We start from the raw sequence: 15,113 nt of genomic DNA, 5'->3' as shown, positions 1-15,113 counted from the left end.
CAAAGAGCATGCAAACAGGGACTGGGGACATTGATGGAGAAATTAATAATTCTTGGTAGGCATTGGTAGCCATAGTAGAGAGAAGCCATATCTTTTTGGACTGCTGTATATCAAGAATTTAGCATAAACATTGATCTGTTTACAAACTTTAGAACATTTTTCACAAATAATTTTTTCCTACAGGCATGAAGGTAACAACATTCCAGACTGATCCATTTATAAACATGATGGTAACATCTTCTGGTCAGTAGAGCTAGAAGAGACTTTGGGCCTCAAAAAAGCAAAATAAGAACTTGCAATCTCAGGAAAAAGAGAACAGATGTAGAAATATGGAGACTATTAGCCAAAATTGATGCAAGTTTCTGGGCTTGGCTGAATGTGAACTATCTGAAATCTCATAATATATCAATTAAAGTTCTACGCTAAGTTTGAGTACATACTTCAAGTTTTAGAGGCATTATTTTCTCATTTCATTTCCCAGTATGGATTTAATCATTCTCAACCAATTCTCTTTGTCTTCAAAATAATAGCCTTTATGTGTGTTTTCAGAGATAGATTCTTAGTTTAGAGAAAACTTGCCTGACAATTATAAGTGGGCACCTTTTTCAGGATGTTGTCTCCACAGCTATTGCACTAGCTAAAATTTACTGAGCACTTTCATTATGTCAGGCAAAACAAGAAACTGAGGCACAAAGCATTTGTCCAAGGTGCCATAACCAGTAACCTGTGGGTCGGGATCCGAGTTCAGGAAGTCTGTCTCCAGAGCTGGTGCTCTAAACCACTAAACAGTATTTGCATTTGTCTAGGCCTACGGCTTGTGATGCAAATGTATTTTGCCTATGTGATGAATTTTCCGTGACATGAATATAACTCCAGAATGATATCCCCTTGCTATGCAATATGAACTATTTTGTATTTCATAAAGTCATCAGTTGTTGTATGCCTAGGAAATATGATTTTACTATGAGCCTTAAATCAGCATGAAGGTAAATCGAAGAGGGGGAAGCAAGTATATAGGATAATTTAAAAATTACACACTGAAGGAGATATGATGACAGTTGAGTTAATAAAAATCCAGTTAGTTTGATTTTTCCAGTCTTTCAGGAAAACTTCAGAGAAGTGAAAGCCTGACAGTAGTTGTCCACACAAAGTGGGCATGAAATTGTTAAAGTACAAACCCAGTTGATTAAGATGGGTTCCCTAGCGAAGTAAAAACTCTAGGGAAACAGAAATTAAAAAGGCAGTAGGAAAGTATGTTGAAGTAACATGATTGAAGATTTTAAGAAATCCTCAATCAAGATGTTCTCCAAACTTGAACCTCCTTGCCAATGGTTCAGAAACTTTATCATGGAAGAGAATCATCTTGTTAAAACACAGATTTCTGGGTGCTATGCCCAGATTTTCTGATTCAATGGGTCTGAGTTCGGGCCTGAGAATTTGCATTACTAACAGTTTCCCAGGTGATGATACTACTGGTCCAGGGAAGACAATTTGACAATCAGTGCTCTATAGTAATTGCTCTCAATACATATGCAATGATCAGAAGGAGTAGTCTTTACATTATCAAGATTATGCCTTTATAATTAGGAACAAAGTACATGCCAGAGAAAAAGGCTGGAATTGCTAAATCCACCTGAACAATTACAGAAAAAGAGAAAAGAAATCTACCAAAAAGCATTATCAGCTCTAGGAGCAGCAAGCAACCTATCTGTTAAGGACTGCTCAACCAAGGTAATAAAAGGATACTAAGCAGACCACGGACTCCGTAGGCTGTGACCTCCATGTTGACCAACATTGTCTTCAATAAACCAGTGAGAGGGAACACCACCCCCATACTGACTGCATTATAGGTAAACCTATATATTAGTTATAATTAGATAAGGATTTGGACTTTATCCTATATGCAATGGTGAGTCCTGGAGATTTTTAAGCTGGAACATAACCTATTTGATCTGAATTTTAGGAAACAAAAATATATATTAATATAGGACAACTCTTCCAGTTGAAAATGATATTCAATTCAGACTAGCTTAAGCAAAATGGGAAGTAGAATATATATATCTCATAAACTGGGAGTAAGTTGGAAAATTTATTCATAGTTTTATCTACATGCTCAAAAATATTGCCAAGAATTTGCCAACTTTCCCCATTGTTCATGAGAATGTGCTTTGTCAGGGTCTAGTCTGTTGTCAGCCTGGACCAATCCAAATGGCCTGAGGGATGAGCTACTCTCACTTTCCCTTTCCTTCAGTTAGAGGTAGGCCAGTTCCACCTAAACCATGTGGGGAAAAGTAAGAGTGGGGGAAGGTAGATTCTATGGGGGATGGAGGGGAGTGAGAGGAGGAAACAAGGATCGCTACTATCATAATTCCTACAATATGTTTAACTCTCTGCTTAACCCAGTGCAGCCCATGCTGATTTGACCTTGCACCTCCTTATGACTTGATACTTGAACTTTGCTGCTGTGCAAATTGTAGGGTGGGACCTTACTTGAGCTCTACTGGTGTGCCCAAGATACAATTCCTTAGTTCCAGGTAACTAGAGGGCTAGGTCGGCCATAGTCCCAGAGCCAGTCACCTTGGAACATGAACAGCCTTGTCCAGAATCCCAATTCTTCTCTAGTTTACCCCTTGTCTTGGTCTGTTCAGAGTACTATAACAAAATACCACAGACCTTGTGGCTTATCAACAACAGAAATTTATTTATCCCAGTTCTGGAGGCTGGAAAGTCCAAGATCAAGGCACTAGAGATTCCAAGTTTGGTAAAGTCCTGCTCTTAAAGCTGTCTTTAAGCTCTCTTAGCTGTCTTCTGACTGTAACTTCAAATGGTGGAAGGGGCAAGAGGTCTCTTTCAGGTCTCCTTTATAAGGGCACTAATTCCACCCATGAGGGCTCCACCCACAGGATCCAATTACCTTCCAAAGGCCTTACCTCCTAATCCTATCACCTTGGGGGTGAAGATTTCAACATACAAATTTTGAGGATACATAAATATTCAGACCACAGCACTCCAGTATTACATAGAAATATTATCTTTTTTTTGCATATGCCTGGACATGAAAGAGTTTGGAAAACATTCCTCTATAAAATGAAGTTACCATAAGGCACATGTTTTCCCATTATTCCCATAATGATCCCATGGAAAGAACTTCTTTGTATCTTAAAGTCAAAATCTTGTGTATACAACTAGTAGGCTTAACTGTTCTGCTGTTACCCAAGTTAGGGAGATAAAAAATCTCTTCTATACATCTATACTCTCACAAGGTGGAGGAGAAGAAGGGAAAATGGACAGAGAGGACTTGGGACACTAGGTCTCCCCCCATACTGGCACTGTCCCCCTCATCCCTACTTCAACTTGAGTGATTGAGATCTGCTTCTTTTTATTTTGTCTATAACCTTTGCTTAAAGTCAAGGTTCAGTGACTACAAAAAGCCTACAAAACACCACCTTCAGAACAGGCCTGAACAGAGGCTCCTCTGTTGTACTTAACGCCAGACTTCACTACAGGAAGTCAGAAATATTCTTTCTTTGAAAAACCCAAGCTAAAGATTATATGAACCCTATACCTTACACTCTTTTATTATGAAGAGTGCAGGGAATAAACTCCCTGGGACTGAATTTGACGTAGTTATGGTGCAACACTTTAGTTCGTTTTAAGGACACAAATTTAACTAAAGCTCAGAAATCAGCTTGTCATCTCCTCCCCTGCTCACAAGAGCCTGAGCAGGGTATATCATACACTGGTTTGAGACAATTCTGGCAAAAGTCCAGTGAGAAAATATTGCATGCCAGGTTCATGCTCAGCTATCTGCAGTTTTTTTTTAAAAAAATCTCTGAATAAAAATAAAATTGAGGGAAAAAACTCATAAAAAGATAACCAACACAGCATTTAGGAGAAATTTTAGTTTTTAGTGCTTCATTGTGGACTCACACAAAGATGATTTTAAAAGCCAAATCTGGGAGTGAGACATACAGTTCTGGGTCTTCAACAAATTCTGACAAGATTTCACACACTGTCAGAGAGGTTCTTTTCTCTTGCCCAGCTTCCCTGCAGCGGGAGAGGGGACAGAGCCAATGTCCCAACCTCCCTGCACTTGGGGAGACACTTTGACCCAATTCCAGGAGCCCAAGGGCTGTCCTTAATTAGCATTGTAATTTATATTGCACAATTATGCAAATTGGGTACATAAACAAAATTATCCTTTCAATTTGGCTTTGCTACCCGAGAAATGCAAAGCCAGTTAAAGATAAGAATAAAGAAAACAGAATACATTTGCTTTAATGCAATGCACCATTTCCTAATTTATCCATTCTTTTGTTTTACTCTTTCACCTTGCACTTGGGGTTTTTAAATTTTTCTTTTCCCCTATTTTATTATTTCTTCCTTTTATGCTTTTTTCCCTTTCTTTATCTATACTTGGCTCTTTTTCCTTGAGAAATTTTCCATCTCATTAATTCTCCTGCAGTGATTCATAACTCTTTGGGCCATTCCTTTGTTGTTTGATATGATGACTACTATCTGCTTCAAGTTTCCTCCCCCTATTTTAGATTATCTTCTTTCTACTGGCATCCCTTTCCATTTTACTCCATTTTCCTTAGTTAGTTTGACTTGCTTTTATAGTTGTGTGATGCTACTTGCCAGATATCCAGCAAATGCCCCCAGGATCCAATCTTCCCCCACCCCAAGAAAGCTGAAAATAAGTATGGCAAATAAGAGAGCTTGGAAGATAGAAAATTTTAGAATACAAAGCCCAGTGAAATTGAACTGGAAGCCAATGCCTGCAGGCAATAGAGAGTATTCAAGTAGGTGTTAACCACCAGGTAATCAATCAACAAATCAGCATAAGAAAGATAACTTTCCAGTGTTGGATCATATTCCAATTGAGCCAGCCCTTTTAAACATCCTTAACACTGTATGGAAGATCTGAAAATCTAAGATATTGAAAACTAGTAGAAACTAAAACCTTCTAGATAAAACTGGCTTTGCAAGAACAGTGGCTACCTGGCTGCTGTGATTGACAACGTGTGAGGGTGAGGACTAACTGTTAAAGGGATTTGTAACAGAGATACTTGAACAGAATTGTAAAAAGAACAGAATTGTGCATTGCCTTATCTGCCTAAAACCACAGCTCCCAAGGGAAATACTCTGCCTCATTCTGGCTGCAACAACAGCAGTCAAATTAAAATATAACCCAAGGGGTACCCTACCCAACTTGGGCAAATCACAGCACCCTCCCTCTGGCTATAACTTTTTCCACTTTGAATAGCATTCAAATGCCTGGTAGGGCCTCCCATATATATTTTTAGTCTCTATCTGCCTCAGTGCCTCTAATTCATTTCCTACCTTTCTCCTATTTGCTTACTAGGTTCTAGCCGACCTGGCTGTCTAATATTCTCAGCTCATTGCTTTTGTACCTTTCATCCTCTCTGCCTGCCATATAGTCTTTCCTGATTTTTCAATGGCTGGTTTCTTCTCATCATTTGGGACTCTATTCAGATGCCATCTCAGAGAAATATTCTCTTACCTCTAATGTTGACCTTCATTTCTCCATCTCATCATTTGCTACACATTACCGTGCTTTAATTTAGTACTATTTGAAATCAGCTCATGTATATATCTTATATATGGTCTTGCCTCTCAGACACTTATCATAAATTTTAACATATTTATTGCCTGTTTCTCCTCCCTAGAATGTAAGCTCTTGCCTATCTGTTTCACTGCTAGATTCCCTGTATCCAAGACAGTACCAGACACACAGAGTAATCTCAAAATATTTCTGATTTAAGTGAATGAATTAATGATTGTTATAGAATGGGAAATGACCTAAAGCCTGGCCAGTTTTTCATCCCCACAACTTGTGGGGTTTGTGATCAAAAGTGAATTAAGTTCATCTCTTTTTGGGTATTGGGGTGCTTGGACTAAAAGATACAGAACTCATAGTAACTTCATTTTCCATTATGTGAACAGAAGTGAGTAAGCCAGGGAAGGGTGGAGGGGGACTGAGGGAACATGTAAGGGGAGGTAGGAGTGGGTGAGGTGGTAGAAGCAGAGGTGGAAACTGAGTTTGGTCAGTGTTTATTCACTGGTTCCTGATGTTCCTAAGGTCCAGCTACATTCCTGTCTTTGGTTTCTGTGAAATACCTCAGAGTCCTTTCTGTAATTTTTAGGTAGATAGTGAGAGATTCCAGGTCTCCTAGGGACGAAAGTGGGTGTTGTTGCCCCCAACTTGGTCCTGCCCAACCCTAACTCTCCCTGCCTGGAGGAGAAGGGAATACCCTATGAATCTGCCAATCAGAACTTGGCACACCAGCTGCAAAAGAATGCAGAGGACTGACTCTGTAGCCCACGGGACAAGCCACATGGGTACCATAAACTCCAGAAAGTGACCTAGAACCTACCTGTACAGTAAGACTCTAGTCATGCAGCTCCTAAACTGTCCAAAGTGGTTTCATGGTGATGTCTGAACCACAGGAAGGTCCCTATCTGGACACCATAAAACAAGACCCAGACCATAACCAAATCTCTTTTTCTGCTGCGACAAAGGGTCTGGTCTTCATTTGTGGTGTATGTACCATGCTTTGTAAACCTATCTCTTGCTTTTTCTCTATGATCCTATCTTGCTCCTCTCAATAAACTTCACTTCATGCTTGCCTTACTTTGGTGCGTCTGGTCATTCTCTGGCCACGAGTGCACTAAGAACCAACATTCCAGACTAAAATCTAACATAATTTCTGCTTTTTCTTAAACTAATATGAATTGGGTTTCAATCCTTTGCAAGCAATAAAGTACCATAACAACATGTAACAACATTAAAACATTATGATTAAGAACTTAAAATTGGGGGCACAATTAGAATTTAAATCAAGATTCTGCTATTTATTATCTGTATCCTATAAGACCAATTTCTTTCTTTCTTTCTTTTTTCTTTTTTGGAGACAGAGTCTCGCTCTGTTGCCCGGGCTACAGTGCTGTGGCGTTAGCCTAGCTCACAGCAACCTCAAACTCCTGGGCTTAAGCAATCCTTCTGCCTCAGCCTCTTGAGTAGCTGGGACTACAGGCATGCGCCACCATGTCTGGCTAATTTTTTCCATATATTTTTAGTTGTCTGGCTAATTTCTTTCTATTTTTAGTAGATACAGGGTCTTGCTCTTGTTCAGGCTGGTCTCAAACTCCTAACCTCAAGTGATCTTCCTGCCTCGCCCTCCCAGAGAAGACCAATTTCTTAATCTCTTCAAATTTTGGCTTCCCTATCCAAAATTGTAAATAAACAAATAGGAGAAGAGCAATAATAGAACCTACCTGATAGAAGTATTGGAAAGATTAAGTGTAATTATATATGCAAAGATTTTAGGCACAATGCTTGGGATATAGTAAGGTCCTAATTGAGAAATTTCAGTGTTGACAGCCTGGCCCAAAGGTGAAAGCCTACTTCCAATCGGTATTTCAGACCTACCCTCATTGATGTATCTTATTTTTGTTGGCATATTCTACATTCATGTTTATTTTAGACTATTTTCTAAACTTTTTATGATTAAGATATATTTAGGGTTGTATTTCTTGACCTTCCTCTATGAAAATTTCCATACCTCTCATTTTTGATATATCAGTTTCCATTAGATGCTCAGGTGGGACACTTGTCAATGAACAAAATAATTGCTACTAAGAAATTGCGGAGATTATGATATAGACTGATCCTTTTCTAAGTGTAGCTTGGCAAGTGCCAGGTATCTGAGTCTACAAACAGTAAAGTAAATTCACAAGATGAGATTCTGGAGGACAGATTGCCAAAGCTCACCCCTCCTGCTGCTCTTGGTAATGGTTCGCATTGCCTATTTTAGGATGTGGGTATTAAAATAAGGAAAAAAGAGCTGTACATGAACATGAAAGCTGGAGAGAGACTTAGACTAGATCAACCTTTGCAAGTGAGGCTTGTGATACCACTTTGCTGCTGCTCCCACGGTATAGGCCTGTAGCCTAATATCTAGTCTGCAGAAGTCCTGTAAGTCAGCTTCGCTGTCACCACATTAATCAGCTGGATGAGCCCAACAACTGGGTGTGATGGTGGGGATGTTTGAGGGAAAGAGGCATGTCCCAGGACTAGTCTAAAATTTTAGGAATCGTGGATGATAGGATACGCAAATATAGCAGAGAGTAAAATTCAAGTCTGTAGTTAACTAGTATTTCCTAAAGATGTATCATATCTACCAATGGTAAAAAAAAAAAAAAAGATATTTCATAAAAATGTTATAATGTGAAATAAAAAGTATATAAACAAAAAATTTCTAAAACCTGCACACAACTTAATGATAAATACTGATTTAAAAAATGTTGATAGTTTGACTACATTTCTTTACCTGAGCCAAAATGGTAATTCAGAATCTGCATAGTGGCAGAATAGAATCTCTAGTGGGCTTGCAATTCCCAGGCAGGTTTTAGGATGAGATTATAGGGAAGGAGAAAATATGCAAGAATGAAAGATTAAGTATTTTCTAATATAGTACATCAGAGTACATTCACAAGAGATTAAACACTGTTTTTCTGCCAAATTTTGGGTGTGGATTTCAGAAAAAGATCAGATTATGGGTATTCCATTTTCTGTTTATATCCAAGTTTTGTAGTGTGTGGAATTTTGTGATTCTTTCAATCTAGCGATAATCAGGTAAAACTGTAATTTAAAAATTGTATCTTAATTTTTACAGAAAATATAAACTTATAAGAAGTATATTTACAACATATTTATGGACCCTACATGAAAATTTGAATGTGTGAAGGACATAGTGTTGTTATATAAGGTCAAATATTATAAATTGGTCATTGAAATCATCTCTATATTATTGAGATAAATGTTTTAATGGATCATTGAGTATTATTTTAATACCCTATATGAATTATATATTTTTTAGAAATTTTTAATTACCTTTATATTATTTTTTAAATCTTCTGCTTGTATTTTCACTTTTTTTTTTGCTTTCTTACTCTTGCAGAATATTAAAGAAGTTTTTCCTTTAAAAAAGATTTAGTTCTGTGATTTACGTGTTGATATTACAATTTCTCTAATTCAACTAAATTTGTTTTCCTTTTGTTCCTAATTTTTGTCTTTGATTTATTGTAGTCCACTTAAATTTTTGAGATAAAGAATTGATTCCTTTACATTTCAGTTTAATATACTGAATGTTAAAGTCTATGAATTTGTCTCTGAGAACAGTTTTGGAATATATCAGTGTTAAAATATGGTACTGTAATGTTAGTAAGTTCCTAAATAGCCTACAATTATGGCTTTAGTTTCTCATTTGTCTTAACAGTTCTTTTTTTTTCTTTTCCTCTCCTTTTTTTTTTTAATTTATTCAGGATATTATGGGGGTACAAACATTTTGGTTACATGAAATGCTATTTGCCCTGCCCAAGACAGGACTACAAGCATGTCCCCCCCGCCATACAGTGCATTCTGCTTCTATTAGTTGTGGGTTTACCCCACCCCACCCCACCCCTCCGCTGACTGGCACCCAGTATTACTACCATGTGAACACCTTAGTGTTGGTCAGTTAGTACCAATTTGATAGTGAGTACATGTGGCGTATGTTTTTCCATCCTTGTGATACCTCACTTCAAAGGACGGGCTCAATCTCTGTCCCAACAGTTCTTTAAGAAAATGGTTTGCTTATTTAATGTCACTTTTGTTTTGTTGTCTTTTTTTAATATTTTGGGGAGTATTTTTATGAAACATTTATTTTTAGTACTATTAAATTGTGACCACATGTGATTTCTGGAATTTCTGTTAATTTCTTGTTGTTGCTGTTCTTAACTAATACTGGTCTATTTTTATAAACAAACTATAGATTCTTGAAAAAAATGTATAGTTTCTGTTTGTAGGGTATAAGACTTTATAAATATTCATTGTTAACTTTTCCTTCTACTTCCCTTTTTTAGTTATTTAAATTATATGATTCTTTGGTGATTTGGTAGTTGTACATATTGTTTATATTTTATATGTTCCCTTAAAATATCTGCATGTATTGCTTATACTTTATACTGTGTCATTATCAAAGCCAAGAATGAGGTAGCATAGATGGCCCCTCCCAGATAAGAAAAAAATGTTGATATACCTTTTCTTCTATACCCCTTCCTTTCCTCCACTTAACATCCGCATTCCCTTTCTAATTTTTGTTAATAGAATATATATCTTATTACCAAATCATTGTTGGTTTTTAAATCCTTTTTTAGACGTTTAAGTCTTTTACTTTGCCAGTGATTTTCATAGTTTTATTCTTTTTAAACATTAGGTAAACTTACCTTTATGCTTGTTCACCACTGTGCTCCTGTCCCCTGCACAGTGCCTGCCACATCATATGCTCTCTGGAATTCTGGTTAGGGAACCACTGCAGAAGAACAGGAGAAAGAGAATAAGAACCTAAAACAAGTGAAACTTCAACTCCTATGATAAGTATTGGATCAGTAAGCACATGTTACCACCAAAGGTGTAATCACCAAGATTATGATAAATCTATAGAGCGGATTTCATCAGGTTATTCCCATCTCTGCATGGTCAAAAACCCACAAATACATACTAATTGGAATGAAGACTTTACTATTTCCCATATGTTTATATTCTTGGGATGTGAGATGCATAAGCTAAGTTCATTGTTATTAGCTCTTTTAATAAATTCACCTATCAATACTGTAAACATTGGTTTCAAACTCAGCAGCACGTTGTAGTCACATGGGAAGCTTTTTCAAAGATCCTAATGACCTGACTATTCACCAGCCCAACTGAATCCAATTTTCTCTGGTTGAGACCCAGGCATTAGTATTTTCTAAAGCTTCTCATGGAAGTGCAGATTGTAGCCAAGAATAAGAACATAAGAAAGTGAATGGAGTGTAAACCTTCAGTCTAGTTATATGTGCGGGTATAATTCAATATAAGAAGGAGCTTTTTTGGATATGTAAAAAGTGATCCTGGGAAACATAGTTTTCTTTGGGACTGGGATAAACACATCCGAATGATCCAAAAGCACCTGTATCATCATTTCCTCATTTGTGACACCGAGACGAATGGACTGTCCAGCTCTGTTTTGCAGTGAGGGTGGAGACAGTAAGAATGAGTGAGATAGCTCAGTTAAAATCGGCATGGAAAACAGATTATAACCTAGTTTTTCAAAATTAAAACCTTTGGTTGTTTCATAAATTTGTTTTGGGCTCTCTTCCGCAGGAACATTTCAAATTGTATCTTTAATATTAGGGTTCTGTAATTTTTGTCTTTATTTTTAGGCGTGACTATTACGCAGATGTTCCCTGATTTTATCGAGCCTCAGGCATTTCAGTTCAGAATATGGACCAGATTATCTAATTTTGAAGGTTCCCTCAATAGAGCCAAGAAATTATTCTCTCTGGAAATGCCCTTTGAATATTATTGTTACCATAATAATCATAATGCTTGATTTGGGTTGAGAAACAGATAAAAACCAAAAACCAATAAACTAAAGTCATATGTGAAATTTTGGTGGCCTTTTATTATAAGCATTTTCCTAAACACATTACTAGGTGATAAATTAGCGAAATCATCCAATCTATGGTTTACATTGCTACACAATGAAGAGAGCCAATTAGTTATTTTATATATATATATATATATATATATATATATATATATATATATATATATAATAACAAACAATCTTGGTTCCATTGCTACTTTTCTTAATTTAAAATTTTTTGAGCAGAATCAATTAATTTAGTAAACACACCCAGAGCTCTTAGGAAAGAGATAATGTGTACAGATAAGAGTAAGCCAAATTAGCTTTGCAGAGCTGAAACCTCTAATTATTTTTGCCATCTTCCTTGCTAGGTAAATTATGAAACTGGCGGTATTTATTCATTTTATTATTTGTGGTGTTATTTCTAAATGTGTTGTTATAAATATGCCTAATGCTTGGCAGATAGTCTTAATTACATTTCAAGGATAGATTTCTTTGTAAAAAATTCTAGATTTTGAAAGATGTCTAGCTTGATTGAAAAATACCAAGTAGAATAGGATCCTTGGGTTTTTATCTTACAGAAAAACAATCAAGAAGAATGTGAGTTAAGTGTCGTATTTAGTGATTTTCACCTAGTCCAGTGGTTCGCAAGTGGTGGACCTGGACCAGCCATATAAGCATCACTTGGGAATTTTAGAAATGCAAATTCTCAGGCTCTACCCAGCCTTACTGAACAGAAACTCTGAGGTTGGAACCCAGCAACCTTTGTTTTAATAAGTCCTGTCTGTGATTTTGTTACACTCTAAAGTTTGGGAAACTCTTACGCGCAGTAGAGATACTTAAAAGAAGGCACTTGTTTTATTATGTTATTTATCTGTATTAAAAGATATTCATATTTGCTGAGGAAGTTCATTTTTATCTCCAGCAGAAATAATCAGGGTACCTACCATCCTATTATATTTTTCCATTACATGTCAAAGATGCAAAACTGGCTTGCAACATCTTTCAACTTACAGTTAAGTAATCACTAATTCCTTACATTTGCTTTCAAAAATTCTTTCAAGCAGCAGAGTGTTAGATTTCACATGCACTTTACTTACCTCATTGAGATAATGTTACTATAATGATCTCACTTATATGTTGCATAATTAGATCTAATATCTCTCTAATGAGATACACCACGTTATTTGGAACCAGCTGTTCTATCATGGATAGCAAAGGACACTGTTCACTAAATTTCCAACACACTCAAAAATAATAAAAGTGGCCATTTCATAAAATTATTTTTACTTCCTTTCTTTAAGGATCTAGTTCCTTTTGAATTGATATTAATATTTACAATAGCTCAAAGGACTAAGGGAGTCAGCTGGCTTTGGCGGGAAACAGTGTGTAACCATTGCCAGGCTAGGAGAATAAAGACTCTCACTCAGTTATCACAACAAAAGAGTAAGTTAAGACTATAGACCAGCTTGCTCTAACATCCTTGCATTTGTACATTTACAGCATATGTAAAATTTTTATATTATAGTTTCAGAAATCTTTTTCAAATGAATATATTTATTTATTAAAAAAAGAGTTGCAAGTAGTCTTAGGAATGTGGTAGTCCTGTTTTCAGTAACTGCTGATGTATATTCAATAAATATGAGACAAAAGTAAGTTAGCATATATATATATACATATATATATATATATGGGGCTTGCTTCATTGGTTATTCACTCATAAAAATATTCATGTGCATTTTTAACATACATAAATGAATACACAATAGACCTATATAGATATACAAAGTGAACTGTGTGGAGGCATAGCCACTAGTTTACATCAATGGTATCCTCATCTCCCTGCTCAATGTAAATACATAAGTATCTAAACTGTATTTGCTTATTAATGAAACCAGAGCATGCAGCATGTTACGAAAGTTTGGTGAATTAATGGATAAGATTACTTCACCTCCCTCCAGCCTGAGTCTCCACAGAAGAGGAAATTAAGGGAGACAAACTGAACTGTGATGCTCGGGGACTCCCTTGAATCTGCCTGTCACCATTTTTAAGCCGGCTCAAGGCCTCGGGGGAGTCTGGCTGTTCTAGCCTTCCTCAGCCAGCCAGACGGTAACGGTCCACTGCTTTTATTCATTACCCTGAATGTAATGCACTAAATTTAACAAGTAACACACTCAGCGGGAATTTATTGGCCTTTTGCAGCATGATTGCAAGGTAGGATATGGATATGGATTCCAATTACTGTTGACACCCAGATAAGAAGAACAAAGCCTGTATATAATTATTAATCAAAGTTGATATTTTTGGGGAAAAGAAAATAAATAAATAAATATCTCTAGATTACGTGCAGCCCACACTCCCAGGTTTAAAGAATTCTCCCTGGTTATACAATAGGAGCATTCCAATTAAATATAGTAATAATAAAATAGCAACACATAAAGGCAAAGTGCTCCTATAAAGCAATAATTTTCACAACAAAATAGCGGCATAAAGCAGTTGTTTAGTAGAGAGAAAGCTAACAAATTCCAAACAGAGACTCATGTGCAATATGTAAATAAATGGTCAAATAAACAGTAATCTCTAAAAAAGGATTTAACATTTTAATTAGAAAAAAATAATCCATGTAATATTGTTATTCCAGAAGGTAATTATATAGAGATTTATTAAAATGTGCTGGAAGTGATTTTTTAAAATATGGTATGATGTTTTCATATGTATAGTACTAGAGTTACTTGATCATGAAAATTATTGTTGGCATATAGTTATTTATGATGAACCTCGAAGTCCTCTGATTGCAATAGGAAAGTGGGAGGAGCCAGAATGGTTAACTCACGTCAGGCAAGAGTTTGCTGTTGTTATTGTTTGTTTTATTTATAAAGGCTATAAAAACACAACAAATGTAAAGGCATAGGAGAGAGAACATTATTTTATTTTATACCACTTTGTGTGTATGAAAAATGTTGAAGAATATGTCATATGAAAACGAAATGAGAACATCACCTCTACATGATTAACCCAAATGACCAAGTTAAATTATTGAAATAAGGGGCAACATGCATCTCTAGTAAAGGCTTGAGTCCTCACATTATACAGAATCATATCCTGGTTTTAATAATTACCAGCTTTCTGACCTTGAGCCATTAATTTAATATCTCTTAGACTGTTTCCTCTAGTGTAAAAGAGGGACAATTATAGGAGCTACCTGCATTGTCACACTAAAATAAAATAATTCCAGTAAATTACTTAATATAGAGCTGCGTACAAAGTAAACATGCAACAAATATTAGCAATTTTATGTTTTTGTATTATTTAAACCTATCCAATATTAAAACTCATTACCAGGAAGCAAATTTCATCATAAACTTTCTTTCATACCTAGATATGCTGCATTATAAATTTGAGTTCAAATACTTTAATGAAAAGAAGGCACATTTTATCTCCTGATGGATTAGTTCGGACTTGAGAGTCATAGTTTTATAGTACAGTCTTGTCACGTAACTAAGTAAAGTTAAATTCTATCTCTGATACTCAGCATGTCTAATGTCTAACAGTGGTCTACTGATACCTGCCTTTGAGAGAGTGTGGGGAAATTGGAGAAAACGTACATGAATAAGTATGTCCCTGAAACTCAACACATGGCCT

The 15,113-nt window shown here is 36.1% G+C and overlaps 1 long non-coding RNA gene across 4 annotated transcripts in view; it reads right to left on the bottom strand.

Moving 5' to 3' along the window:
- The window catches only part of LOC123630648, a 274,507-nt gene that overhangs the window by 79,677 nt on the left and 179,717 nt on the right, over positions 1 to 15,113 (bottom strand). For all 4 annotated transcript variants that reach the window (XR_006732729.1, XR_006732730.1, XR_006732727.1 and 1 more), the window contains exon 4: positions 10,291 to 10,376. This is a non-coding gene — a long non-coding RNA (uncharacterized LOC123630648). The remainder of the gene's footprint in view (positions 1 to 10,290; positions 10,377 to 15,113) is intronic.

Source organism: Lemur catta, chromosome 1 (genome assembly GCF_020740605.2).
Source record: "Lemur catta isolate mLemCat1 chromosome 1, mLemCat1.pri, whole genome shotgun sequence".
NCBI lineage: Eukaryota > Metazoa > Chordata > Mammalia > Primates > Lemuridae > Lemur > Lemur catta.
The sequence above is the reverse complement of the archived record's forward strand: the minus strand, read 5'-3'. Positions and strand labels throughout refer to the sequence as shown.